Source organism: Talpa europaea, assembly GCF_964194135.1.
Source record: "Talpa europaea genome assembly, chromosome: 6".
In the NCBI taxonomy this organism is placed as follows: Eukaryota; Metazoa; Chordata; class Mammalia; order Eulipotyphla; family Talpidae; genus Talpa; species Talpa europaea.
This window is the reverse complement of record NC_140072.1, coordinates 4,303,578-4,329,366: the sequence shown is the minus strand read 5'-3', so window position 1 is coordinate 4,329,366 and position 25,789 is coordinate 4,303,578.

Here is a 25,789-nt window from a genome sequence, read left to right as displayed (position 1 = left end):
ATGTTGGATGCTATTTGATTTTGAAATGCATGTCCTCCTTTTCCATTTGCTCTGTTTATGCAGCCCACGTAGGTTCACAACAATTGAAAATACGCTTTTGCCAGAGTCCTTTTCTAGACATGGTTTTTTGCTTTCACGCTTACTTCTCTGTAATAATCCTGGGCTGCAGAGCCCAGCGGCTCACCTGCTGCAGCTAACGCAGGAAATAAATAAGGTCAGGATGGGATTTATGAATCATCTCTTCCTGCACCTTTTACGGGAAAATTCAAGCTGAAAATCAAACCTATTTGGCATTGACTCAGAGTGGGACTTCCTGAAACAGTGAAAGGAAAAGGAAAACTATTTAAAGTCACCTCTTCTAAAATAGTTTAACCCCTGTGACCTCGTCTTCATGATAAGCAAGAAATCTAGCCTCCAGGGCCCCAGAACTTACTGAAGGAAAATCAAGATGAATTCCTGGCCGACCAGTGTTGTTCTGACTTAGGTTTCTTTTGGTCCACGTTCATAAAGGCTGTCAAAGAAACCCTGCTTGCTTTCTGGTAGACCTCATTTTGGAAAAGGAAATACAGTCATTCATTCGACTCCTCAAGCATTCAACCAGCATCTGCTAGGAAATTAACTCCTCTTGTTCAGTCTTCCTGCTCTACTTGATATTCACTGTATACTGGACATTACTCTTTAATATATTAATCTGAAAAATTAAAAATAAAATTAAAGCTGTATGAAAACGCTCTCTGGTAAAAATAAATACATGGCTAAAAAGGCAGTTTTATCATAATTTAGGTCTGTCACTCCACTTTTTATGCTTCAAAGTTATAGATAGCCATAAATCTGTATGACTAGCTACACTATATATAAGGATGTAGCTGGTAACACTGGTAACATAGGGAGGTAGAGCTATAAAGGAGGGGGTTGTTTGCAATTGAAGTTAAATGACTATGTTTAAAATAGGTTGTTATACTTTAAAGATGTTATATGCAATCCCCATAGTAACCACAAAGTAAAGGTCTGTAGAAAGTACACAAAAGAAAATGAGAATGGAATCAATATGTGGGATTATAAAACATCTACTAAATATAAGAGAATGCTGTAAGGGTGTACTGAGGGTCAAAGGATCTAATGCACAGGGAAGACAAATAACAAGGGAAATCCTTCCCTCTCAGGAATTATTTTAAATATAAGTGGGTATATTTGATGGAATATTATTCAGCACTAAAAAAGGAAGGGAATTCTGATACAGAGTGAGACACGGATGGGCCTTGGGAACAGTGTGCTCCATGAGATAATTTTGTCACAAAAATGCAAATTCTGTGTTTCCATTTATTTGAGGAATTAGAGTAGTCAAATTCATAGAGACAGAGTACAATGGGATTGCCAAGGACTGAGGAGGGAGAAAGGTGGATTGATTGCTTAATGGGAACCGAACTTCAGTTTTGCACGAAGAGTTCTGAAATGATCACACAACAGTGTGCACATACTTAACGTCACTGAAATGTGCAATTAAAAAATGGGTAAGGTGATGACATCTATGTTCATTTTACCACAATTTTTAAAATAATAACAAAAAGGAAATAAAAGTTGGGTCTTATGATCCTTATTTTACAGATGAGGCAACTAAGATTTGGAGACATCGCTGGCACCACCATAGAGAAGTCCCTGAACAAACTCAGAAAATGAAACCACGTAGAAAACTCTGTGTAGAATATCTATGCATAAGGAGGACAGTGCTCCTTTCTCACAGCATTTTGTAAGCGAGAATTCTTTTTAAGGAACTAGGGGCCGTAGGACTTGGGAAGTCTATACACATCACAGTAAATGAATTTGAGGACAAAAAGAAAATTCTTAAGCTCTTTTATGGCCTTATACTATTTTTTTTTGAGTGATGAATGATGGAATTAACAAGCCCTATGCTTTTTATATCTTGTCAGTGAAGTTTTGTCCTGAGTTTATCCAAAAAAGGAATTGTATCTAAACACAGTCTCTCTCTGGCAAGATACTAGCCTGGAGAGCAGTTCAGAATGAGCATCTGATGCTCTGGAATCAAAGGTCAGAGCAGCAGAAATAGTCTCCTGAGGCTGAATTATGTAGAAAGGATTACGCTAAACTCTGGGAATAAACTGATTTGTGGAACTCTGGGTTAGAAACTTTTGTTTCTGACTTGATAAATAAAGGGAAAAAAAACCTCTGTTTTCCAGTGGAAATAAAAAGGAAATGTCAATCTTCATTTCTAAAACACTTGATCATTAACCAAGTAACTTCACAAATATGATCATCATCCTCACAAGATAGTTCCAGGAATATAAAACCATCTGAACTCGCTCTTGAGTAGGAAATTAGCCCCTAATGCCAGAGCTCGCCTGGGGCTTAGAAGGAAACTATTGAAAGCACCTTATCCCCTGGGAGTAAAGACTAGACGAGCAGATATTAATTCCTGAGTTAGTTTCATCTCCTATCAGAACTTTACACTGGATTTATTGAGTGGTGAAAGTTCTTAGTAGCAGCAATAAGGAATGGCTGTAAATGTGAAGCAAAGTTTGAAAAATCCTTCAGTCCAGGAGGAAGAGCCAGCTGAGAACTGTCAGAAAACTCCTATGGAGTAAATGTTTGCTTTTTTCCGGATTCCCCAATGTTGATGGCATATTTTTGGTGATGAAATCTGATTTTTACTTGGGGAATGTGTCTTTACCAGGACTAAGCACACAACCAGATCCAGCCCATTGCACACCTCCCCTCCTAGAACTTGAAGACAGAGTAATGAACTGGAGCTCCTGAGAGGCAGTCACGGCTCGTGGAAGAGGTTGTCCACAGAACCTGCTCCAAGGATTTCTAGACCATGTTCTTGACCTTCCTGCTGGTTTCACTTTCCCTTCCTTCCTATGAGCACCCCCTAGCCTTCCTGTAACTCCTGTTGCCTAAAGTTGATTGGAATGGGTCTCTGATACATACAACTGAAGGATCTAACTAATATACAAGACTTTTTTGGTTTCTCATTTGCTCACTCATTAAGTCATTAATTCATTCACTCACTTGTTCATTCAGTGATTGTTTAGTTAGCAAATATTTTGTTAATAACTACCCCCAAAGTTGTAGTTCATGGGGAAGAAACACAAATGCACTCAGTTATTTCTTCATGCTTTCTTCTTCTGTCAGTCTTAGCTGAACTTCAGGCTGGGCAAGGCAACCCTCTGGTGGACCATCGTGGTTACCAGGTGTGTGGGTTCTGTCCGTGGAGAATCCCTGCCTTTATCTCTGAATCCCTGATGCCCAACCAAAGTGAAGCCCTCCCTGGTTACTCTTATGTTGAGCCCAGTGGTTTATAGTACCCCAAAGTTCATACCTATGGGGCATTTTTGTCCTGTCATTGTTATTACACAGCATCGACACAGCTGTGGTCAGTGGCATTTTCATGCAAGGTGTCCAGTTAAGGGCACCCTGTCCACAGAGAGCTTTGAGTAACACCACCACCACCACCTCTATCACTGTCAACACTCAAAACAGTCACCCAGTGACCACAAAGTCATGATGCCCCAAAACAGCTACTTCATCATCAGCCATGTGAGGAGTCATTTGAGGAAGACACCCCCCACCCCACCCCAAGCATCCTGTGATCAAGGATAAGGTTCATTTCAGTATCAACCAGTCATGGGACCCAGCAGCTGGGCAGGAAGTGGAGGCCAATCATACAGATGGTTGATTCAGTCTCTAGACCATCTGCCGTGAGCACTAAGACCCAGCCTCGTCAGTCAAACAGGAAACAGCCAAGGCAGGGGAGAGGAGAGCAGGCAGCTTCTGTGGAAACACCACCAGACTGGGAATCAGGAGAGCTCCCCTCATCCCAGCTCCACCACAGAGCAATTACCTGGCCACATGTGCATAAGCCATTCTTCTCTCGGTTTCTGGTTCCTCTTCTTCAGAAGGAAAGACTTAAACCAATTCTCTTGCAGGGAAAGGAACATCTCCCTCATTGGGATCTAGCATTTCCTGGTAGCCTGTCTGTGTTGGATAATTAACGTATAATTGGCACGGTATGTGCCGTCCCCCTGTTTCATTCTGGAGATGCTAAAACTCACATCAAGCCATTTCAGCTCTAACTTTGCTCTCTTTTCCATCTCTGCCTCATCTCTAACTGCCCCATTTTGGGTCAGCTTCATGAGTGTCCAACTTTAGATGGATTCCGGTTTGATGCCCTACTGTCAGATCCTGAGATTCTGGGTGATGGAAAGACTTTTCTGGGAGAAAAGTCTCACATTTGCACATTGCACCAGGCCTCACAAATTAATGTAATGACTCTGCTTCACTCTATGATCCCTGACAATTGAGTCTGGGCTGTAGGTACTCAGAGGGATAGACAGAAAAGTCAGAAATGCCTTCCACAAGGTGTAGTTCTCCCTCCACCAAACCACCGTGAGATGGGTAAGATGAAGGTGACAGATGTGAGCTAATTCAAGCGGGTCAAGCACTTCCAGGGCAAAATATAGGGTCAATAGTTATGGAGAAAGGAAAGACATTTTCATGATCTATGGAGAACTAGAAACTGACTCTTTGCCTTCATTTCTCCTGACATGCTGGGGAAATAATGTCCGTTATTGATTCAAGAAGTCGGGAGCTGAATTGTGTTCAGTGAGGGACGAGAGGCCAGCTCCCTCCAGTTTATTGCTCTGAGACCTCAAGCAAGTGGCCTCGGTGCCCGTCCTAATGGACAGGCAAGGAAGATGCGGGCTACACGCAGATGATCATCATAAGCCCTCGGGCCCCAGCTGCCTCCGGAGCCCTTCCAGTGTGAAGGTGTGACGTGGAATCCAGGGCTTCCCTGTGCACCCACAGCTCATGCCCGTTTAAAGGTGAGCAGGAGTCCCAGGTGCAGTCTCTGCCGAGAACGCCAGACCCAGCCATGCACAGCTGTGGGGATCTGCAGTGGCTGCTCCACCCTTCCCGAGCAAAATGAGGGGTGTTAGGAGTGATGGTTTACGCACCCAGGGGATAAGTAGGTGACTTGTGGGAGAGGCCACCAGGAGCCCACAGGCTCCCCCGAGAGGTCAAGCTCTGCTGTAACCTCAGCACATCAGCCTTTCTGGTCCTTCCATCCTCATCTCCTGATGCCGAGGCCGCAGGGCAGCGCTCGAGCAGTTGCCTGGGTGAGAGGTCAGGTACAGACCCGGGTAGTTCTGACTTCTAATCTGCTTCCAGGGGACTTGCAGCTGTGAGGTTCTGGGCAAGGCATTTCATTTCTTGAAGTTTCCTCTCCCAATCAACACTTTAAAATAGGATCCATGGCGTCTCTCTCACCCGGTGGCTGTGTGGCACTCACAGAGTAAGAAGAAGATGATGAGGTGAGCGTCTTGCACCCTCAGGCATCTGTCCTCAGCGATGCCTGCTTCTCACACACCCAGGAGCCTATCCCTGGGAGCTGAGCCTCTGCAGACGGTGGTGTTTGTTCTGGTCTGAGAAACGGCGGGCAGGAGCCTGGAGGGAGGTCTCCTCGAACCTGCCTCCGACGTAATAGCAGAGCAGACAGGGACCCCCAGGGGCTGGGAGCAACACCCAGCACTCACAGGAGAAGGAGCCCCCCAACCCCCAGAGTTCTCCTCGGTGCTCAGCCTTCAGTCAGCCAAACGCGAGTGGGCCCGGATCACAGTGTTCGGTACCTCACAGTCCAATCTGGGCTCCGTCTAGACAGACAGCTGGAGACTGGCAGCACAGGATGCCAAACACTCTGAGGGGGAGGAGGTGCTGCAGCAAAAACTGTTCTCTTCTTGCCTCCACTGACTGATGCTGGCTTCCTGCAGGCGGTCGGGAGTAGCCGAGGCGACTGCAGGCACCTGGGTCAAAATCGACAAACCGAGGCAGCCATCTGGCTACTGGCGGTTTCATCACCTCGTCTTCTGGGCTCCACGGTATCGGGCTGCTCTGCCCCCACTGTGCCAGGCCCGCCAGCCAGGGGCGCACCTTCCTGAGGGGTCACCAGCAGCATCCTGCCCTTCTCCACTGATTTTTTTTCTATCCACCAGCGCAAGCATATCTGGCACCGGGAGCCTCTGGGCCTCAGCCCCTGCGGGCTTCGGTGTCTGCAGCGTGAGCAGCGGACAGAAGGCCCCGATCTGACCCTTGCACACCCGGCCCGTCGCATTTCTTCTGCCTCTCAACTCAGCCTTTTTACTTCGGCAAACCAAATTCCACCGGCCCTCTTTCCCCTTCCCGGAGGCCGGCGGGGCCTCGCCATCTGCACAGCATCTTGGCGATCACAAATTGGACTAAATCACTTGTCCCCCACATCCCCCACCAAGGCTGCTCTAGGAGCTGCTTCCAGAAACAACCGTGTTACCTGCATGTACCTCTGTGACGGTACCTGTCAACTGCAGGACTGTGTCTCCCACTAGTCTTGAGGATGGGGTGTTGTCTTGAGACCCCATTTTGTAATGCATAGCCGGATCTCAGTGCATATTTAAGAAAAGTGAAATTAAACAAACCTTACACAAGTTGAACTCAGCCCACCTTGAATCATCCTAAATCCCTCCGCCTGCCGTTCATTCTCCTCAAGTGGTCAAGGTAATCTTTCTAAAACACAAGCGTAACTGTGTCATTTCCATGTTCAAAAATTTTTAGCAGCTTTATATGAACTATGGGATAAAGTGCCAAATCCCCATCAGGCTCTATGTCTGACCTCTACACCATAGTCAAAATCCCTTGCCTGTATGTTTGGTTCCTGTATCAGTTTGACTTGCTGAATAATATACCACCCCAAACTCGGATATTATTGGTCAAGTGATTATTGTTTTAAGCCACTGGTCTCTTCTAGATTCATTTATATATTTGTCACCAGGTATTGGTCAGGTTAGTGGGTCTGGTGATCGTGGCCGAGCTTGTCGGAGGAACAGCTGGGTTCTCCTTCACATGGGCAGGCATTTCCCAGGAGGCTCACCTGCTCTTTTTTATAGGGTGGTGGCAGATTTCCAAGAGAGCAGAGGACACACTACTTCTTGAATGCCTAACTCATAATTGGCATAAGAATGCTTGTGCCTCAGGATCAGCCCAGCTTCAGAGCAGAGAAAGAGATTCCACATCCTGATGGGGAAAGCTACAAAGTCACACTGCAAAGGTCACGGGCTCAGGAAAGATGAAAGACAGCCATTTTTGCAATCAGTCTATTGCAGTCCCATCCACATACTTTGATCCAATAGTTGGGGGTGAGACTCAGGCGTTTGTATTTTTAGCAAGCATTCCAGATGACTCCTCAAAGTCACTCAGGGGCTGTCTTTCCAGAGCATTGCTGGTCCTCAAGCTGCCCCATCTTCCTTCTGTCACCCACACCTGTCGTGTTGTTTGCAGGGACGAGATCTTCACACCTGCCTCCTGCTTCCTGGCTCCACTGTCCCCTGTCCCAGCTACCAAGTCCTGCTCAGGTCTCAGACTTCCTGATTTTTCAGATCATGTTTGCCATAATCAGGCCCCTTTTTTTCTTTCTATAACATACTTCATTTTTTCTTCAAAATATTCCCCGTGGTGTTAACTGCTTCATTCCATGGTAAATGGTAGCCACCACTAGGGGATCAGGGCACCCCCAGAAAGATCAGAGTCCCTGGAGGAACAGAGCTTGGAGGAAATAAGCCAGGCTGGCCTAACCAAGCAGAAGATCCAAGTGGAAACTAAGAAGTGTCTCCAGAGGCTGGCATCAGTAAAGAAGAAAATTGAGGTTGGAGGGTGAGGTGCAGCAAGATGAGAGAGCAGACCCCATCAGGAAGTGCTGGTGGGATGAGTCATTAACAATATTAGCTGTCAGGAGGATATGCTGAGAGCAGATCAGGATGAGTGATTTGGGACAAACAAAAACTAGAGTGTTGGGGGCCCCTTTTCTACTTGGGGTGTAGGTGGGCATGGATGCCTAGAAGTGGAACCAGGCCAGGTAGAGGCTACAGTGAGAACCCAGAACAGCAACCAGGACTCTACTCTGTTCTCAATCTTGCCTTATCCTCCTGGCACTCAGGACATCCCTGAAGCTGAGAGAACACGTGTTGGCCCTACATCTAACTCGTCGGCACCAAGTCAACAGAACCACGTGTGGATGGTCTATTCCATGGCCCAGCTTCCCCTCCTGGAATCTTCCGCAAATGATTAGGAAGAAGATGTCTATTCTTGCTGGGCTGGGAGGTCACAGCAGACAACCAACATGATGTTTCTTGCCACCACGGGGGAAGCTTTGGCACCTTCTGGGACTGATGTTTGGAGTGTCCGTTCCACGGCCACTAAAGCCTGGTTTCTCTTAGCAACAATAAAGAAATGAGGGAAGAAATCTCTCCCCAAGTCCCCCAAGCCCCAAACCACTAAAGGTACAACCAGAGAGCAAAGAACTCCAACATCTGGCCCAACACCTCCCTCCCAGCCGGAGACACCAAGATAGGACACATTTGCTTTTGGTTGTTGGGTTGAAGGGAAATCTTCATTTTCTATCACACCCACTCAGCTGGAATACTTTGCACATGTTTCTCCTTTTCAAGCTCTTTCATGTCCCAAAATAGCCACATCAATGATGTGTGTTTTCTTAAATGAGCTTGTGTCTTGTTGGGTTTTCATTACCTGCATGGAAGGCTGAGTCATGTGGGATTCACATGTCAAGACCCGGGGTCACATCTCCAGTGGGTTCTTCCTCCTGCTCCCCACACTCAAGTTCCCTCCTTCAGCCACCCCGACCCCACTGGCTTCCCCACCCCCCTTTGAGAAGGGAGGGGCTGGAGGGCAGAAATACCTTATACAGAGGCAGCATGAAACCTGCTCTGGGCGAGGAAATGGCTGCAGAGGAGGCTGACTCTCCCTTTGCTGGCATCTACCACCTCCACCTCTGGGCTGTGAGGACAGGAAACACCCCCCGGTCAGGTCTCACCACCCTCTTCTGAAAGAAATCATTCGAGTGGTTGGGGTTTGAATTATCCACAAGATGATTGGAACTGAAATGAGTATTAATGTGATGCCCGATGCTGGCAGACAGCGTGTCACAACAGAATCTCTTGCCAGATGACTGGAATTGAATGATAATTTCACCATCTAAATGATAATTTCACCATCAAGTCAAACTTCTCCCATCAAATCAAAGTGACAAAGTAGCCTGAGCTACAGGCGAGATCCAGCAAGCAGGGAGGCAGTGAGTGAACCTTTGTCCACATGGCCCTCTTCCCTTCCTTTGGGGCAGGCTGTGTCACCCACACGAGCCCCTCTCCCCCCCACACCCCCCCTTGGAAGGTGGGAGAGCAACCGGGTGGGTTCTGCTCCGCCGCGTCTCCAGTGTGCTTCTCGGTTGGGCTGAGCCCTGGATGCCGACAGGATGAATGAGCCTGTCCCCCGGGTGCCCCGAGGCCTGCCTGCAGCAGATGCTGCCAGAAGTGCAAGGGAATGTGTCTGGCCTGCAAACTTCTGAAATTAAACTTTCAGTATCTGGAATGATGAAGCAATTCAATGCTTGAGTTCATTTGTGCCCTAGGAAGAAGAGAATAGTAAAACTGGAGCTGATGAGAGAATTCATGATCAGTCCCGAAGGAACAAGATGAATAGGCCGCACCGCCAGGCGGGCGATGGATTGTGGGAGTGGAGATTCAGTTTGCTGCAATTTTAAGCACTTAATCATTATGAATGAGCACCTGGTGGAGTGACCTAAATAAAATACATGGAGTCCCCTTGACATTAAGCTCAGATATAAGACGTGCACGTGGCCCTTTAGAGGCCTTGGAGACCAGGGTTCCAGTTCAAAATTGCTGCCTTATCTGAAAATAGTCTCCCTCTCCAGGGTTACTTGCTTTCTTTGAAAATTAGGGGGTTGAAATGGGAATCCTTGAAGACTTCTTCAGTGTGACTGTGTGGTGGGTTGTGGGTCATCCCAGGGAGCAGAAAGCTGAGCTCATGTGAGTGGGAGTCACCCCAGGACGACACAGGTCCTTATGTCCAGAAGGGTGTTCCCAGTGTGGTCAGAGCCCAGAATGCTGCCATTCCCTCTGCTTGGAACCCAACTCTCTCTCCTCCCCATCTGCCCCCTTTGCCATTTCCCTCCCTCCTTTTGCTCTGGAAGCTTCCCTGACTGAGTCTGGCTCCCTACCTTGTGCCCCATTAGCTCCACAAGCTTACTTAGCTCACTTCCCAGGCCCATGAAGTTGCCCTGTTTATCTGCAACCCCTCTCAACTGTAAGCACAAGACCAGAGACCATGTTCACCTCTGCTTCCCAACATCAGACATGGTGCCCAGCTCATACACTGTCCTCAGTGCACATGTACCTGTGTGTGCACGTGTGTGTGCATGTGTGTGTGCATGTGTGGTAACTGTGAGTCAAATCTTTGATTCAAATTCTGGCTCTGCAACTTTTCTGAGTTCACCAATTGTCTGCATTGCCACCTTTTCTGACCTCTGTGTCCCACTGCCAATTCCTATAAATATGTTCCTAGATTATTTCTACAAACTTCCTTTGAGTCTGCCCTCTTTCCTCCCAATGCCGCCTTTGGCTTGCTCTCAAGTATTTTTTGTTATGATATCAGTAAATGATTTCTTTCTTTAAAAAAAAAAAAAACTTTATGTCAGTTATTCTTCATTGAAATGTTTTTAAATATCAAAATAAAATAAATATTAAGTAAAAGAAAATGCTAAAGAAAACCCCTTAGAATTTGTGTGACAAGTTCCAACTCCTTAGTCTAACTTTCAAAGCTATTAACCATCTAATCTCAACTACCTTACGAGTCACTCCTCACATGAACTCAGTGAGTCACCAACACCAGACTATTTGCCATTTCCTGACTGTTCCATCAACTGTCATATCTTTGGGCCTTTGTGCTCCTCTTATTTCTGCTGAGGATGTCTCTCCCACTCAAGAAATTTCCACCTCAAGAAAATCTCTGGGGTCACGGAGTTCTCATGCCTCTCCTCCAGCAATTACCACATTGTCATCACGGTGACATTAATGTCTGCTTTCCCCTTCCAGCAAAAACATGTCTTTTTGCCTTTGTCTCCATTGTCTCTCCTGTAAGACTGGGTGAAATACCTACATGGCACCACACAGAAACTGGTGAATAACAGTTTGCAGGAGGCATGAGAAGCTAATATGCCACATAAGCATCTAAGTAGTCAACCTTATTTTTCCCAACACATGTACAGACACAGGTAAAATCCCAGATTCCCTTTGGGATGTTTCCAAAGCGCATTCCAGAATTATATACAAACTGCAGTTCAGAAAGTCACTTTCTCAAGAACCTAAGTTGAAGGCTTAAATATATACAAGAAACTACTTCAGTGATAGCCTCGACCTGGGCTGTCTATTACAGTCTGTGGATGGGCTTTTAAAATTTTGATGCCCAGGTTGAATTCAGCATTGTAAATTGGGTTACCAAAGACATCAAAATGTCTAGTGGCGGAACTAAGTGTCAGTCCTTTTAAAGATTCCTAGGAAATCAGAACGGCAGGCAACGTTGAAAACGAGATTCTGGAGAGGACTTGGGGGGCGGGGCAGAAGATAGAGTATTTTACTAAGGCAGGTGAAAAGGGCTCAGATTGTCAGTTGGAGTCATAATTCTTGGCTCTGATTCTAGATCAGTGGTTCTCAATGGGGACTCTATATTGGAAACACCAGAGGATTCATTGACAAATACCATTTATGATGTTAATTTCAACTTGGCTAGGTCATAATACCCAGATATTCAATCAAACATCAGTCTGGATGCTTCTGTAAAGATTAAACACTATAATGTGTGTGAACCTCACCCAATTAGTTGAAAACTTGATGAGAAAACAGACTGAGATCCCTGGAAGAAGAAGGAATTCAGCCCCCAGACTTCCTTCAGACATCAACACTTTCCTGTCTCTCTCATCTTCCAGCAGACCTTGAAGATTTTGGATTTGCCAAATTCCACTTGTTTATGATTCAATTCCTTAAAATAAATCATTCTCTTTAAAATAGAGATAAATTCATAGATAGATAGATAGATAGATAGATAGATAGATAGATAGATGAAACCTATCATATTCATATTACATTTATTATACACACAAACATATATCTACATATGTATCCACCTTTGGAAAGTTCTAGTAATATACCAATGCCCGAAGTTCTGACTTATCTAGGTTGGGGCCTAGAAATTGTTCTTTTTAGAAAATTCCCCAGAGATTCCATGGCAACCAGAGTTGAGAGCTAATGTTCTGAGTGTTTCACAACAACCCACCGCTAACTGGCCCCATGATGCTCCCATTTAAAGAATTTGCAATGGAAATGCTACTCTAACACCTTTTTTTCCTGTTACACACTGAATTGTGTCCAAAAATTTTATATGCTGAAACCCTAACCCCCAATGTGACCATGTTTGGAGGGAGGGCCTCTAAATAGGTCGATGTCACAGGAGGTCATCATGTGGGGGCTACGGTTCAATGGACTGGTGTCCTTCCACGGAAAGAAGACACGCCAGGGACAGGCACTGGCAGCGAGAAGACTGCCCACACGTCCAGGGAGAGCCCTCAGGGGATAGTAACCCTTGGGCACCTTCATCTTGGACTTCCAGCCCCCAAAATTATGAGAAAGAAATAAACCACCCAACTGTGGTATTTGTTAAGACAAACTTTGTTCCTTACAAGTGGAAACTACAGATTTGCTCAGAGCCAGCTCCCAGTGTTTTCGCAAAATTATCAGACTGAATGACCTGCTTGATTTTCTCTAACTGGAGCCACTTGATTGCCCCAAAGTGCAGTTACTGGGCAAGTTCTCTGAGGTGGGAGTTTTGCTGGGCAGGTCGACGGACAGTGAGCACCAGCAGACACCGGTGGGAGAGATTGGAGGACAGTGAGAAGCTGCAGCGTGGCCACCAAGGATGTCCAGCCTGTTGCCTTTGAGGGATGGAGGGCGAGAGCTGCGCCTGAGGGTCCACCTGTGGTGACCTCAGTGCCAAGAAGCCCGCTTAAGGCCACACTTAGCCTCAGCGTTTTCATCCTCTCCCCATTCCATTACCAGTCTCCTCTTGACTCTGGAGGGCAGACCCTTCTGTTACTCCAGCCACCCCAGAGCTTCAAAATGATGGGCCGTGTGATGCCCAGCAAGAGCCGGGCCTTGGCAGTCACGCTGACCTGCTACCAAACCCAGCCGCTCCCCGAGAGCAGCTGTGAGGACTTGGGGCAAGTCTCTGAGCCTCATATATAAATGAGAATGAACAGAACTTTTCCATAGTCTCTGTTAACAGGGTTAATAGCATCTCGCACACTGTGACTTCCAGGGTTCCCCTTTCACCCTGTGATCTCTTGCATCTGTGCATTGTAATGTGATTTATTTGAACTTTTGTTTTTTGTTTTGTGTGTGTGTGTGTGGGACCCTCGCCGGTGGCCGGGAATCAAACTGGCGCTGCAGAGGCTGTGTGCAGCCTCGCAACCCAGCGCTCAACTGCTGCGCCACCAGGGGAGGCCCATTATTTGAACTTTTAATGTCATTTAATCCTGAGAGCTCACTTGTATCTTGAAGTTGACTGTTCTTTGAATGGCACAGAGCAGCTTCTTTGCTTTCCAGGAAGACCATTGGCCCATGATTGCATAGAGTGTTATGTCCACGTTAGTTCTGGATCCTCAACAGTCTCCCTGAGCTGCTAGAACAGACTGAGCAGGTCATAAGCAACAGAAATCTATGTCGTCCAGTATTGTTGACTGAGAAGTCCAAGATCAAGGTCCAGTTGATCTGCCGTGGCGACTGCTGAGAGCCACTGTCCCCACGTGGTGGAAGGGGTTTGGGGGCTCTCAGGAAGCTCTTTTTTAAGGGTGCTAATCTTTTTCATGAGGCTTCTACCCTCACGACATAAACAACTGTCAATAAGCCCAGCTAATACCATGACCTTTGGGGGTTTGGATTCAACATTTTGGGGAGACACATTCAAGGCCAGAGCACGTGTCTGTGAAAAGCTACTTAGAATATAATCCCTTCAAGAGAGTCTAACTCTCTACCTTTTCTCTTCTGCCCAAAATATACTCAATACTTTATGGTTAGCTTTAAATATCACACTTGCCACACTATTTGCATTGGGCTGTTACTTCCCAAAGTTGCTGTGGGGAAGAGACATGGGGGATAAAGTGTGTGGGGGGCCTGGAGGGAGGTGGGGAGAGTGGTCATTAAAAATTTGAGAAAGCCATGTTAAGGTCAAGCTAGTTATCTTTTTTTAAAAAAGATTTATTTATTTATGCATACAAGACCTGGGTACAGGCCAGAAGTGTGGGGGGTGAAAAGATTCACCAGAGACAGAGCGGGGAACAGAACAGACAGATGAACTGAAATCCACTGCTGGGGGGAGCAGTGGGCGAGTCAGGAGAGGTCTGCTGCGCCATGTGGGTATCTGCGTGGCTGGGGATCAAACTCATGCTGCAGTGGCTGCGGACAGCTTCATAGGTTGTGTCTTAACCCCTTGCGGCACCAGGGAGGTCTTCAAGCTAGTTACCTCTTCAGGGGACTCCTCAAAGCCTTTAATATGGTGTCTTCTCTTCTTCTCCATTCCATAGAGAATGGTAGAGAATTCAACATTTCTTGAGCTTTCAGACTTGGCACACTGTTTTATGGTTTGCCTCTGGGCCCTAACACTCTGTAAACATGCTGGGGGGGGGGGGGGTTGCACTAGCCCAAAGCTCTCTGAGAGAGACCAAGTGGGGCATGTTTGCCTCCTCCCAGGGTCCAACTCACATGCATGGTGTTGAGCAAAGAGCATTACATTTTGTTGCTAATCCTCCACTCCCAGGCTGAGAGGAGAATCTGGAAGTGGGTAGCTGAGCAAGAAGAGCTCTTCTCTCTTTCCAAGAATTGACTAATTCTCCTCAGTAACAGGCAAGATGCTCAAGCAGCAGTCATTCTCTGCTGCGGCCGCCTCCTCTCTCTGACTCACAGCAGGTTCCAGTGCCTCGCCCAGGAGAGAAAAAATTTGACATGTTTTGGCTGGAACTCAATGACCAAGAATCTTGCCACCTGCCATAGTTTTTTTGGGAGAACTATTAATTTGACAATAGTCCTTGTTTTTTTGCCCTCACCCAGACTGTCTGGGAGGGAGGAACCTGGCCTCGGCAGAAGGAAGTGGGGCTTTTGCAAATCACTTACAGCATCCTGTTCTCCAGGATCCTGTTCTCCATCCTGGCAGCTTCCACATCACTGACTTTCAGAGTAACCCAAAGCAGATATGCTCAGAAGCTTCAGCATTTTACAAACTGTGCTCTTGGCTCTGAGGGCCAGCTGGAAGCCCTTGAGCACATCTCCGGGGTTGAGACTGGCAAACACCACCCTCAGAAGATGCTGATTCTCTGTTTCCTTTGGCCAGGCTACTAGGGATATTGGCTAAAATGGAAGTTGCTAGGGATAGAGGAGTCTAGTGCCTCTGGGTTTTGGCACGTTCTCTGGAAGGATTTCTCAAATATTCTGGTTTCAGCAGAGGCCAAATTATCTTTCTGAAGTATGTGCCCCCTTAATAGTGAAACTCATGAGTATTTTAAGGGGAAATTCAATCCATATGTTTCCAGGCTATTTACCCGTAATGTATTCAAACGCCATATTGTAAGAGAAATTTGACTTCAGGAAAAATGTGTAAGCCTCTAAGCCTTCAGTCCTTAAGGGAAAAACCAGCACTATTTTGTCAATTTTCCAAAATCTCCTATGCCAAGGACTCAGGTTTGATTCTAAGGTCTCATTCTTGACATTTCCAGGAGGAGCGTTCTAGATTCATTTGCATTCCCAGCACTTCCTCCTGCTTGCTCTCCATTCACTGTCATGTTGGTCGCCATATCGTCACCAGAAGCAAAAGAGACCAAATGGACCTTCAAAACACTGAATCCTGATCGCCAGAGACCAAGTAGATTTTGAAATCATGCTGGAATGACGTGGCTGTGGCCAGGGTCGTCTTGGTTTATGCCTGATTCAGAAAAGGATCATTCCATTGTTTATTTTTAGACTTCTTCGTAGAAATGGCATTGTTCCTTGAATACCAACTAATTGAATTTGCATGTGAATAGTTATTACATTTCAGTATTTTGGAGATTTATGTTTTCATGTATTCCAGAAATAAGCCCTTAGCATCAGGAACCCACACTGTGTCGGTTGGAGGCAGCCATACATGTTAGATGTGGCCCAGGTGCCAAAACCCGTCATTAGGTTGTGGACTTTCTGCTAAGTGGTCAGAAATGCATGACCAGTGATGGGGAGGAAGATGAGATGCAGATCAGACTGATTGACAGCAAGACTGTTTACTGACTGTATTGCAATCCAGTTGCTTCATAAAAGTCAAAACTAGCAGAATAAGTAGACCTATCTCAGACCCAGCAGGCCTGTGTGCCAGGCAGACATACTCCTCTAAATCAGATCCATAAAGAACTAGCCAAGGTAATGAGCTTTAAATCAAAAGAATCCTAAATTAGAGACTTGCTGTGTGACCATATATACATTATCAAACTCCTCTAAGTTCAGTTTCTTATCTGTAAAATGAGATAAAATCACCTTATAGGAGCACAGTGAGACCGAAATGAAATAATGTAGAGCAACGTGAAAATAATTTTAAGAGAAAATTCTCAGAAGAATGCCTGAACAAAATACAGGTGTTTCTTGGGGGCAAAAATAAAATGTCTCGTTTTGAAGGCAAACAAGTATTACAAGAAAACAATTTATACTGTGTGTTCTCTCTAAGAAAAGCAGTTAACATTCTTTACCTATACAAGTCCTAAGCAGTATGTAGGTAGTTGACATTTTAGAGCCTGAAGAGATATGAGAGGCCGCGTCCCTTTGTTACACATATGGAAGAAAAGCAGACATAGAAGGGGGTTGTGTAAAAACCACAGCAAGTCAGAGAGAGCCAGGCTGGAACATGGTCTTCTGACTCAGAGGCCAGAGGCCCTTCAAAATCACCACAATCTCTTGCACCTGCCTCTTGTCGAGATCTGGACAATGAGCCTTCATTGACTGACCCCGAGCTGACCAGGAGCCTCAGTTGGTGAGTAAGATCTACCAGTGAGGTTCCTGAGAAGCAAGGCCCTGGAGGGGTAGATGTTAGCCATTGCCTAGATTTCACCCCTTAAATCAAGACAAGAAGGAAATTCATTCCATGGAGGTGTGATGGACCAGGACTGCTGTTTGCTCAGTTATCCAGAACACACCCAGCAATAAATCCCCGAGGAGCCCAGTTAACGAAGCATCACTTCCCTCTGGATCCAGTAGCGGAGTGGTTCTCAGACCAGGCTGGTGACCCTGCCAGGGGGCTCATGCAGAGCCAAATGCAAACAGGCGCTTTGGCCAGTTCCACTGGAAGTTTTGGGGAAAACATTATTTTCTTAAAAAATAGAGACAGATATAGAGTAAAGTGCAACACTGCCTGAATTCAAGCAAACCATGAAGACTGTCATTTTGCTTTTAAATGATAGCTTATATTTTTCAGCTCTTAGGCATTGGAACTGTGCTAAGTACTTAGCATCCAGTAACTCATTTAACCCATAGAACAACCTAGAAGGAGGATAAGTCACCAAAATGCCCTGAAGGAAACTACCCAAGCAACAGCGTTTTAATGTCTGAGGATCCAAAGAGAAGCCCCTGCACCCCAAAGCCCCTGTCCCCCTGGCCTGCCTCTGCTGGGGTGTAGTGGGGAGCCATCGAGCCAGGGAGTATTTCTTCACTCTCTGCTGCCGGCTTTGGGTACTTGGTGGAAAATTTTGAGAAGCCTTGGATGCTGCTTCCCCCGTGACTGGTGGCGGTTATATAACACGCACATCAGTGAAAAAGCTGAATTGCAAATAGTCTACTAACCTGGAAGGAATGTCTGAATGACTCCCACACCACACTGGTGCTAATTCAGTAGGGAAGGTTTTGTGGGTTTGCTGTGATTTTATTGAAATAAAGGGTTTGGCGATCGTAGTTAGTAACTTGAGTGTGTCTTTTGATCCATGTAGAAATCGCTCAGCTAAATGACATTTACATGTTATTCTTAACTGCCTGTGGAATCAGATAATCCTTTCCCCAGAAGGATGTCAGCAGCCTCCATAATTTGTAAAGGAAGAGCATCCGGGAAGGAACACGGTGTCATATGTGCCTGGAGGGAAGATTTCTGGGTTGATGATTCACATACTTTTATAGCTTTGGTTTTCACGGTCTTTGTTTTCAAAAGGCAATTTGAAGGTACGTGAGCTTTAGGGCTTGGATGACTTCTCGGGGATGCACTCAAGTCTATTTATCCCCACAGACTGAGGGTCACAGACTGGAATCTGGGAGCTGGGGGAGCTGATTTACTAGGGTGTCAGAGAGTGCCCGTGTGACTGAAGAGGGAGGGATCGCTTGTTCCAATATGTTAATCCCAAACTGCGCCAAGGATGAACAGACCAGGAAAAAATAGGGTGTCATAAGTCCAGACCTTGAATTCTCACCAAAGGCCTCACCAAATGGTGTAGGGCTGACGCCGAGGGCCGGTGTGTTCCACGCAGGATGTGAAGGTTCACTGTGGAAGAACTCCAAAATTTATGACTCCAGTGAAGTCAGAGGAAAAATACCATCCAGCCTCTGATTCACTTAATACTGGGGGATCTGTCTGCAAAGGCAGTGGGAGGGGTTCAGACCTCAAGAGCAGTGACTGAGGCACGTGTCCAAGGACAGCGAGAAAGGTCATGGCCAGGAGCCGTCCAGCTCGCCAGAGAGCCCCAGGGCTTCTCAGCACTCCAGCCTGACTTGTGTCAGCTTGAGATCCATTTGCTGGCCATCACATCCACTGGGCGGCTGCCGGTCCTGCCTTTATTTCTCAGGCCCAGCCTCTCCCCTCCACACCCTGACTCTGGTATGGGGGCTCACCATTTCTTCCTGGATAATTACTGCGTTCCCCCGCTGAGTCCCCAGGTCTGCTTCCCTGCTGCACGCTCACCCTTCAGATCATCTCGCACCCAACTTCCCAGCCTTCCCTTCTCATCTACACTACTCTTGTGTCTTTTACCTGTTGATAAAACAATTTAGCATCACAACAGGACTTTGTCCAAGTTTCTAGGGCGGCAGGCGTTGCTTCCCACCACCATCAGTGAAGCTGCATGGCTATGCTTCCAGCATAGCCCACCCACCATTATCAGCACACCCCGCCCGCCACTCCCTGGACAGGAAGCTTTCTCGCCATGTGTGCAGTCACTAAGGATGTTCCTCTTGCCAGGAGGCTGGTGTGACATCTCACCGACACTAATCCTTGCCTGGCAGGCTGGGTCAGCGCACCTACATCCTTCAAGTCCCGGCTGTTATGGCTGCCCTTGGAAGCTCCCCATCTTGACACCCCTCCCAGTCATCCTGGCCCCCCTGCTCTACTCTGAAGTGGTGCTGGTCTCTGCACATGGTCATTTTCCCCTGGCTTCCTGTCCCCCAGACCAGGATGTCCTCGAGGGCCAAGACAGTATCTTATTTGTCATTGTATCCACAACACCTCGCGTTGGGCCAGCCCTGAGTTAGGCCTCAATCTTTGCTAAGTTGAATGGAATTCAGGGACAGAAAAGGTTTAAATGAATAGTTTCTCTCCCAGGACATATGCCTAGATTATGTAAAAAGTAAAGGTATCTATTTTTAGTGACTGGTGACCCTTCACATCCCAAAGGGCCAGGCTGGGGCATTGCTGTTCAGTCTTTCCACAGCTGTGTCCCTTCCAGAAGAGAGTTCTGCAAGCAGGCTCTAGGTACAGGCGCCCACCAATTTGTTTTCCACTACAAAAGCACCTGGGATGTTTGGGAAGGGTATGGTCACGTGGGTCAATTTGGGTAGCTACACAAACGCAACATTGCATCTGTTCAAAAAGCCAGAAATGTGTTAGCCTTCCTTGTCCTTCTGCTCACCAAATCAGTTTATCTGCACACAAATGCCTATCTATGATTTTGGATTTGAAAGGAAGCAGAAGCAAACTCTCCTCTGCTTAGCCCTCCGCTGGGTGGAGAAATAGAAACTAGTCTGTACAAATTCTCTGAGCTGCAGACTTAACCTCAAGCTCAGGTCACCGGGCAAGAGAAAGCACATATGCAAACTCTGTCCTGTTTGGCTGAATCAAGATAGAACTCCTGTTTGCATGAAGATGCGCTCTGATTTGGGAGAAAAGATGGAAGGAAATTTGAGGCCAATGGTTAGAAGCCAAGGAACAAAATGGTCTGCAAATGGTGTCCTGGGCAGACAATGACAGCGCCCTGAGGCTGGTGATAAGCGTAGCTGTGTATCCGTCCATCCCTACGGAGAAACACAGACACCCACAGGACAACCACAGGGACATTGTCCTCTAATCAGCCCTACAAGGTACCAAGTCCCTCACCTCCAGAGGGTGGTAGCAGACAGCAATGATGGATGCTACAGACCAAATGTTTGCATCACCCTCGAAGTCATATGCTGACCTCAACATGATGGGGTTTAAGCCGGGGTCTTGGGGAGATCATTTGAGGTGCGGTCATCAAGGTGGGACCCTCATGAGTAGATTAGTGTCCTTATAAGAAGAGAGGGCGAGAGAGATCCTCTTTCCTCTCCCCATATATACACGCACGGAAGGAATGTCATGTGAGCAGAGAGCGAGACAGCCAGGAATTGGACCTTCACCAAGAAGTGACCCTGCCAGGGCCTTGACCTTGGACTTCCCACCCTCCAGAGCCAGGAGGAGCACGCGGCTGCTGTCTGCCTGCCCCTGGCTGTGGCGTCTTGTCATAGTCTGAGCTGATGAAGACAGTGGAGTGAAGAGAGTAAGGACCTGCAAGCTTCAGAGCAGGCCGGGTTCCATGGAGGCCGCGGAGTTTGCCTGTGGGGCAGGAAGAGCACCAGCTCTACGGCCCGCGCAGCCCCAGCGCCAGATTCTCTGCACAGTGGGAGTGACTCCCGCCCTGCCAGGATGTTGTGCTTATTAAATATAGTAGCAGAAATGATGTGATGCCTGAGTACCTGAGGAGGGTGAGTCAGAGACTCCGCAGCAGGAAGAGGGAAGGAAAAAGTAGAGGTAGCTGTTCCTGCCTGCGACTGCAGAGGGGACCCTACGCCAGGGGAGCCGAGGCCTGGGGAGCTGAGGCCTGGGGCGTCCAAGCCAGGGGAGCTGGGAAACGTCACTGAGCTGCAGAACAAGCCTCCTGAGACCACGTGGGGAGCAGAACGGGCCTGGGGAGGCGCGGAGCCTCAGTAACTTCGCTCGAATGTGGAATCCAGAGAAGTACAACAACGGCGGAGACACCACTAAAACCAAAGCTAATGTAGAAACGTGACTGTAGAACCCAGGTTGCCAGAGCGGGTGGGGAGGCAGGTAGGGGATGGCAGGCACGCTGTGCTCACACAGTCTGAGGGGGGTGGACCTGCGTCCCCAAATCACAGAAGTGTTAGGATTGCCTCAAAAGAAAATAATACAATGCAAAAAAAAAAAAAAAAAAAAAAATCCTTGCTGCCCCACTGGGGGCTTGAGTCCGAGGACAACGGCATAGTGTCTCCTTCCCCAGGCGGGTGGAGGAATTGCTGTGGGGGTTTCCTTGCAAGAAGGAACATGGCCCTGCCTGGCCCCCGCCCCCATGTTCAAGTCAGTGCACCGCTCTGAGGCTCAATGCCTCCTTGTTTGGCCTTTTAAAGAGCCGAGTGCCAGACTGAGGCGGGATGTTTTCTGCAAGGGAAGGGAACCCTGAAGACCCGAGTGCAGATGGGTATTCCATACGTACCGCTCCCCCTCCAGGAAGCGGGAGCCGCTGAGGCTCCTCAAGCACCGAGGAGCAAACAAAGAGCTCAGCTTCCTGTCGTTCCCACTCGTGCCATTCCAACTGGACCTGCGCCCCCGGGTGAAATGACTTCATTTTCCTGTGCCAGAGCCCCTGGGGACTGCAGGCTTGTTTATGCCTCTCTGCAGTGAGGCTCGGCGAGCCCGAGGAGGAAAGCACTGCTGTGGGCTGGAGGCCGCCGGAGCCAAACAAGAGCAGCCTCTATTCCACCTCCTCTGACAAAATCCATCCTCTCAGAACAAGGGAACTCCAGGCCCTCGGGCCCCTGTGAGGCAGCACCAAGGAGCTGGTTTCATGTCAGGTTCAGAAAGCAGGGCCCGAGCATCATGGGAGTGCTGGGAACCCACAAAGACTCTGCTCCTGGCCTGGCCCTCGGTTTCACCCCAGTCCCTTGATGTCTTCACAAACAAGGAGGTGAGGAAGCAGAGCCTCCCTGACGGAGCTGGTAGGTCCATGAACAATGACTCCTGTGCTGGCTTCCTGCTGTCCAGAACACTCTTGAGGAGCAATAGTGACCTGCGTCTCTTTGCCAATCAAGAATTTCATGGATTTGAGGCCCCCCTGGTGGCACAGGGGTTAAAGTCTTAGTGCTATCAAGCTATCACCAGCCACTGCAGCATGAGCTCGATCCCAGGCCAGGGAGCTACCCACATGGCACAGCAGACCTCTCCTGTCTCCCCGCTGCTCCCCTCAGCAGTGGATTTCAGTCAGTCTGCCTGTTCTGTTCCCTACTCTGTCTCTGGTGAATCCTCTCAAACACACGCACCCTACCTCTGGTCTCGACCCACATTCTTGTGTGCATTAATAAAAAAATGAATCTTTTTAAAAAATCATGGATTCATCTTTTATTGACCAACTATCATATGAGAACAGATATGGCTCCTGGCCTCCCGTTCCAAGTCTGAGAGGCCACGTGGAACAGGTTTCCTTCTCCTCTTGGCCAACAAGTTGGCTTCTCCTACATGCTCTCTCTCTATCTGAAAAATGGTGGTCACCACTCCGACCTGTGGCAGCATGGCGGGGGGCACATGGGCAAAGGCACAGAGGGTGGCCACCCCTTCATCCTGGCCCCACCCCTATTTGCTCAGGGTGAGCTTCACATTCCCTGCCTTCCATTTCAATGCCCTTAAGGAATGAACTAAAGACAGAAAATGTGAGCTGGGCCAGGGTGAGGAAATGAAGTGATTCGCACCCCTCAACGCTAATTAAGCCAAGTTGGCAAACAAGGCGGGTTGATCCAGAGAGAATTCCAAGGCAGAAATAAAGAGCCATGTCCAAGGAGGTAGCGTTTACAAAGAAGGAATTGTTCTGATGCCCCTAACTAAGCAATAGAAATGCCCCAACTCAAGAATCTTAGAATGTAAATAGACTCATGCTAATTTTCTTCACAAAAGACTTGATATAAAAAGCATAGAGATTCACACAAGGTGAATCTAGAACTATCATAATATGCCCTCTGGCAGAAGCTCACCTCAGAAAGAAAGGACTCCCTGGCCCCAGACACAGCAGATTTGGAGGAGATTCTGGAAGTGACCAGGAGGACTGATTTAACAAGACTCAATAAAAAGTCCCAGCCCGGCCCTCTCTAAATGCTTGCACATAATCGTGTACTCCCCAAAACAGGATTTTGTGGGTTGGTGAACTGCCTTTGGCTCTTATCATGCAGCGAGTTGAGATGCAGTTCATTAACTAGTCTCTGCAAGAAACGTGAATGGGAACAAAGGTGTTGCAAGTGGCAGTGCAGCTTCCCCAGGTCTGTCTGGCTGCAATTCCCTCTCAGGGAGACAAAGCAAGGAAGTTGTTATTCCAAACCAGTGCTGAGTGTTTTCAGACTTGCCGTAGGGGTGGGCGAGGAGGGGAGGTGCAGGGGCAGGGGCAGGAGCAGGCATAGGACCCCAGTCCTGAGTCCTGGATCCCAGCCCAGCTCTGCCACTGACTCACCACCTGGCCCCAGGGCATGGAGTGATGCTGGTTTCCATTTCATGCCAGCCTTGCAGCAGCGGTGTGATTAGGGATTGGGAGCTTCATTTTCTAGGTAAGCGCGCACAGAAACAGAGATTAAATAACTCTCTGAAGGTCACCGAGAACCTTCTACTGCCAGCAATGTCAAGGTCGTGTCTCTTCTCAAGCCCTTAAAGGCTTTCATGTGTGGACAGGGGAAGACAGGACCATGCTCTGTCTGCCATCTCTTTGAGCTTGAAAGGAAGTTAAGAGTGAGAATTTTCAATAACATAAATATTTCTCTAGAAAGATGCAGAAGAGACATAAAATGCTGATCACACATTATTAAAATACAAAGAATTTGAGACCCAAATGACACAAAGGAGAAAATTCATGACAGAGAATTTCCTCTCGAGATATGAGAGATGTGAGCAACATTGTTCATACTCTTCATTTGTCCAACCCTGGAGTTTACTCTCAGTGGTGGCACACAGGGTCCCCAAGATGAATGCCAATGTCATTTCTCAGGTCATGTGTGTGCAACACCACAGAAGACTGTGAATGAATGAGGTTGTCACTTTGAGTAGGTAGTTCCCCAGGCTTCACAAACGCCATGGGAGGTATTTATGAGCCCACACATAAGGTAGAGGAAATGCAGTCAACCACATAGTGACAAACCCAGAATTCAAATCCAGACCTCTGTGTCTCCACGCTGATTCGTGCAAGTCCGTTGGCACACAGCATGGAACTGGGGGTCACCAAAGACTCTAATATTATTCATCCTTTTTCTTATGCTATAGGAGAATTCTGGTGAAGATATCAGCCACATTGACAGGAGAAATTTTCCCCTTTCTTGAAGTTATCAGCTGTCTACTTATGTCAGTGCCTCAAGGCATTGTTCCTTGCTGCTTTGTGCAGAAGGAGGTGCCATTGGAACACAGGCTGAGGTCAGAGTCTCGGTCTTCAAGGAGTTGTGAGATCACCCACCATCACACTCAGAACTGACCAGACACTGGGACGTGACTTGGTCCAGTGTTTAGGCCACAAGGACTTGAGGAGGTGGCAATTCACTACTCGCTCAATGGAGAATAATGGGAATGACTGTCGTGTTCTGGTCACCAGAGCCATTAACAGCCCGTGGTCAGTGATGATTTCACCGTAGTCCTGTTTAGGGGAAGGGGATGTATGAGCTGATCACTCGTGGCCTCGCCATCACAGCCCATGGGATTGTCTTTATTGGGTTGAGGTGGTGGGAACTGAGAAATACATTTCATCTGGGTGATTTGTTTTGTATTTCTTTCAAGATTCATGAGGCAGATTGTTAGAACAGATTTTTTAATTTTCCTTTTTGTTATGTTTTAATACTATAGTGTATGTAATGGCATAGAAAGAACGATTTGAAATCTGCTATATTCTTCCTTATTTTAAACTGCCTTTCATCTAGACATATCTACATATGGTGCTTGAGGCACTGACATAAGTAGACAGCTGAAAACTTCGAGAAAGGGGAAAATTTCTCCCATCAATGTGGCCGAAAACTTCACCAGAATTCTCCTATAGCATAAGAAAAAGGATGAATATATTCTGATCTTGGTCCCTGTGCTTCTAATTTATAGCAAAGATTAAAGTTACCATTCAGTGAGTCATGCCCTTCGAGAGCTCAGGGTTACACTTGGCAATTTTATGTCATGGAAACAAGCAGGGCTACTGGATGTAGTTATTGACATATGCTTAAGCTGTCAGCCTTGAATTAATTCAATTCAAATGGAAGAATAAGTTTACAAAAAATTATCTAAATGTCTACTAAGTGCAAACAGACTATACAAGAATTACAGGTAAATCTCTGCCCTCCAGAACTTGAGTTAGCAACCGAAAGGTCAGAAGAGTGGAAGATTAAATGTAGATGCTGCAAATCTAAAGTCCTTTGAACCATGGGAACTTGACATAAATGTGGCTGGATTAGCCACCTAAATGGGGAATAAGAGTAAAGGCAGAATATGCCCCAAATCTTAGACTAATGATCATTCCCCATTCCAAAGAGAGTTTAACAAAGTGATAGCACAAGGAAAGGAGACAGCATCATCTCTGACATCTAGGGTGCTGCCTCTGTTCCCACCTATAAGGCAGCTGAAGGGCTTAACAGAGAATCCAGCC